Genomic DNA, 4,595 nt, shown 5'->3' on the forward strand with positions numbered 1-4,595 from the left:
ATAGGCATCTGTAAAACACCCTCAGGGACCTTTACAGAAAATGATGAGAGACTAAATGCAGTCTCCTGGACACAGAGACTATGGCAAGTATGTCCCCACTCACCGCTCCTGTTACACATCAGACTGAAGCTCCCCGTGAGTGCACTAAGGTAAAAACAGAGAGTGAATCATGAAAGGGGTAGAGCCCAGAATGAAAAAAAAAAAAAAGACTCCTCTTATTTGTAGACAACATGATTGTCTACATAGAAAATTCCAAGGAATCATAAAAATGACAAGCCCCAAACCTCTCATATCCAAGAAGTGAGTTCAACAAGTCATTGGATACAAGGTCAACACACAAACATCAACTGTGCTTTTATAAACCACAGTAAATAAATGTTGCTGTTAGGTGCCATCGAGTCAGTTTCAACTTACAGCGACCCTATGCACAACAGAATGTGACATTGCCCAGTTTGCACCATCCTCGCAACTGTTTTGATGCTTGAGCCCATTGTTGCAGCCATAGTGTCCATCCATCTTGTTGCGAGTGTTTCTATTTTTTTGCTGCCCCTTGGTTTTTACTCCTTGGTTTTAAGACAGACATTTACAGCTATCGTGTCAGTGAAGTCAGCCGAGGAATGCTGCCTTGGTGGATTGACTCGAATGAAGGGTCTAGAGATCAGTTCACCAAAAAAGAGAACTCATTGAGTTTTTTGAAAATGCAAAGACAAGCCAATAACGAGGCATACTTTTTTAAAGAAATGGGTTTGGAAAAACTGGTTAGCCTGATGTGAAAAACGAACCTTGGCCTAACACTCACACTTGATACAAAAATTAACTCAAAAGGATCAAAAATAAAATGCGAAGCATAACCTGTAATACCCTGAAGAGAAAATCTTGATGAAAAAACAATGTCTATAACTTGGGCTTCAAACAAATTAAAAACTTGTGTTTCACATACAGAGCTGAGATGACAAAGCCAACCCACAAGAGCCACAACAAAAAAATATTTATTTATGAATCATATATCTGAGAAGAGACCAGAGTAGGTGGGCCTTCAAAAATTCATGAAAAACGACATTTTCATGAACCTTTTGAATCCCCCTTGTGGGAAAGATAATGGGAAAGTATGGCACAAAAAACAAATAAATACCACCAAACAAAAACAAAACTGCCTACCTAATTTGAAAATGGGCAAGATTTGAGGAAACACTTCGTCAAAGGGGGGATAAGGATGGCAAACAAACAAAAAGCTATTCAGCATCACTAGCTATTGTTCGTGTTAGCTTCCGCCTCGCTGGCTGGGAGTCCTAGCGACTCTGGGGACAATGGAAATAAACACTCCTGGTCCTGCACCATCCTCACAATTATTTTGTTTGAACCCATTGTCGCTGCCATGGTGTCAACCCATCTCATGGAGAATTTCCTTCTTTTCCGTGGAACCTCTCCTTGACTTAACATGATGCCTTTTTCCAGGCATGCTGTCCTTTTCCAGGGACTGGTTGCTGGTCTCTCCTGACAAGTCCAAAGTATGTCAGAGGAAGTCTTGCCATCTGAACCTCTAGGCACATGCTGGCTGACAGCCCAAGCACCTTTCTTTCTTTTTAACCCTTTTCTTTTTCTTTTTTAACAAACAGCCCCAGGGATAGGGGACCAGAGGAAGTGGGAGGAGGGGAAACAAGGGCCCAGCCCCAAAGGCCCTCCCCACTCACACCTTATGTATTTATAATCTATATACAAGCCCCAGGGGCAAGGGGGATAGGGGAACTCCCCCTCAGTGGGGTGGGGGTAACCCAGGGTCCTTGTCCCTTGGGGATCCAGGTTCCTCTGCCCATGGAGAGGGCCCTTCTTGAGGTGGTGGCCCTGTGCCCTCCCAAGGCTTTGGCAGCAGTGCAGGGTATCCCAAGGGAGGTCTGGGTGGGAGCGGCGGGACATGTGGAAGTTGACTTTATCCTGGTAGCCTGCTGGTGGAGGTCGATGTGCTGAGTGCTTCAGACACCCATGTAGGTGGAAGGCTGGGCCTTGAGACAGGAACTGAGACCCAAGAAAGTCCTTCTAGGTGGGGGAGTCTGTGAAGCCCCAGGCCCCCCAAGGCTGCTGTTCAGTTTTTGATAATCCTGGAACGGCTTTAGTTCCGCCGGGTGTAGTTCTGCTTGCCCCCAGCTAGCAGGGAAGGGCCTGGCAGGTGAAGGGAGGACCAGAGTAGTAGGAGCAGGTGGAGGCTGCACAGCCAAGCTGGGGGGCTGCAAAGCTGGGCCCAGAGGTAAGAGAGAGAGGGGACGGGGTCAGGAGGTGGTGCTGGCGGCAGAGAGCTGATGTTCATCACAGGGAGTTGTGAGTCTAACATGGGAGAAGCCTCTGCTGAGCCAGTGCCCCTGCGGGGAGGAAGCCCTTTTGGCTACAAGGCTGCCAAGGAATAGAATAAAAACCCGCAGGGGATGGCAGATCCTGGGGTACCTGCAGCAAGGGTGGGTCCTACAGAGGCTAAGGCAGAAAGCTGGAGAACGAGAAAGGAAGGGGGAGGATAGAGTCCCCCTCCAGCCGTCAGCTTCCCCAGTTCTGTTGCTTGCAATGCCGAACAATCCAGAAACTGCCCCTTGAGGGCTACCCCAGAGAGCAGTGCTGAGGGAGGGGCTGGGCCTGGGGGTAGGTACAGGGGCTGTGACCTGCAAGGGTGAAGTGAAGGTATCCCCAGGTGGAAACCCCCATTGTTAGGATGTAACTGAGGCTCTGTGGTTCCCCCAGACACCTGAGAATCAGGAGGCCTGAGGCTGCCTTAGAAGACCTCAGGGTGGAGGTGTGGGCCTGAGGAGCTGGGTTCTGGGCCGCCACAATGCCCAGAGCCCAGGGGTTTGGACTGTGGCTCCGCAGAGGCAGCAGTGCTGGGGAGCAGCTCCCAGTCTTGGGATAGGGGGATGGCCTGAGTGGCTGACGCTGTTAGCTCCTTCTCAGCTTTTAAACTGTATCCCACCACTAGGCAGACCTCTGTGTCTTTATCACTGGTGCTACACTGGACTGAGGGCCCAGGTCCCTGGGAGGGGGTGGAGGGGCCAGGCTCAGGGTCTCAGGCAGTACACAGTGATCACTCTGTGCCAATAGGGTCAGGGGGCAGAGGTTGCTCCCGGGGTAGCTCCTTTTCCCCCGCCATTGTGGGGGGCAGGTGGCCATCTCTTAGGAGGCTCAGAGGGTTCAGAGCTGGGGAGACCCTCGCCAGAAACTGCATTCAGGGGTGACAGACCACCAGGCCATTTGGGGGACCCCTCTGCTGTCCCCTTGAGTCCTCCATCAGGGAAACTTCGCTGGCTGCAGGGACTCAATGACGTCAGAGAATCCCCACTCAGGTCTACTTCACTGTCCGACTGTCAGCTACATCCTCAAGGGGACTCAGGGGCTCCATCCAGGGCTCCAGGGAGCACGGGCGGTAACTCTTCTGGCTAGTGGCAGTCTGTAAAGGATTTCAGATGTGAGGGGTCAAGGCCTCCGTGCCTGCATCTCTCAATTCTCCCCGAGGACCTGGGCCCTCGGGCTTAAGGCCTAACAATCCAGAGCTATGAGAAGGAGTCAAGGATTCCTCCTGTATTTGCTCTGGTTTCCTGGGAGGCCCTTCTCACAGTTGGGAGTCACCCTGAGCAAGTCTCGGGGAGTCCCATCCAACCCTCTCACCACTGGCCCTGGTTCCTCGAAGGGGGCTTCAGCACTAACACCATTACTGCTGGTCATCTGGGGGGTGGTACTGGGTTGGAGGTCTCAGGGAGGAGCCCTGAGGGGCTTGGGGAGGCCCAGGCTTGGGCCTCAGGTGTGCTCCTGGTGCAGCTGCACTTTATTGGCAGTTGCTAAACTGGGTCAGAGCCTGCTGGATGCCAGCAGGGTTGCTGTAGATCACCTGGTCCAGGCTGAAGATAGGGGAGGCCGAGGAAGCCCAGGGGGTCACTCCTCAGGAGGCCGGCTTCCAGTTCCTCTTGTCTCCTCCTCTGGGCCAGTCCTCCCCCACAAGGCCCCCTCCACCTCCTCCACCGCTGCTGCTGCCCGTCTTGCCCCCTGGGGGCCTGGAGGCCGGTTCTGCAGCTCCATGCCTGGCTACTGACTGACTCAAAAGGCTACGCTTGCTCAACTCCTTGGCTCTGGCTCAGGTCTTCACGGGGCATGTGCCCAGCACCAGGTCCAGCACCGCTTCCACTGCCCTCAGGACTTCCACAGCGGGAGGCAAGGATGCTGCTGCTGTGATGGCGGCTCCTTCAGGGCCCGGTGCAGAGGTGGACAGGGGCAGGGCCCCTGGCTGGCCCTCAGCGCATTGGGCAACTTTCTCCCCTTCCTGTTTCAGCCTCTGAAATGAGGTGACTTGTCCTCCTGCTGCGCCCTCCCTCCCCTGCCGCCAGCATCGGGACCGCCCACCATCTTCCATGCCCATGCCCAAGCTGCCACCTCCACTGCAGCTCCCCGGGCTGGGGGCACAGAGGCCCTGGGATGAGCTAGCCTGAGGTACTCTCAATGTTCTTTGCTTATACAACAATTCAAATGCCTTGACTCTTCTGTGATGTTCCTTACCCCTTCCTTCCCCAGGTTTCTAGTGCATGTGAGGTTATTGAAAACGCCAAGGGTGAGGTCAGTCCATCAAG

General features: G+C 53.3%; 1 pseudogene; it reads right to left on the minus strand.

Moving 5' to 3' along the window:
* Positions 1-1,753: 1,753 nt before the first annotated feature.
* LOC101652730 overlaps positions 1,754-4,595 on the minus strand; it is a 17,636-nt pseudogene continuing 14,794 nt past the window's right edge.

This window comes from Echinops telfairi, unplaced genomic scaffold, assembly GCF_000313985.2.
Source record: "Echinops telfairi isolate 266 unplaced genomic scaffold, ASM31398v2 ScPeMD7_7468;HRSCAF=8506_1, whole genome shotgun sequence".
In the NCBI taxonomy this organism is placed as follows: Eukaryota; Metazoa; Chordata; class Mammalia; order Afrosoricida; family Tenrecidae; genus Echinops; species Echinops telfairi.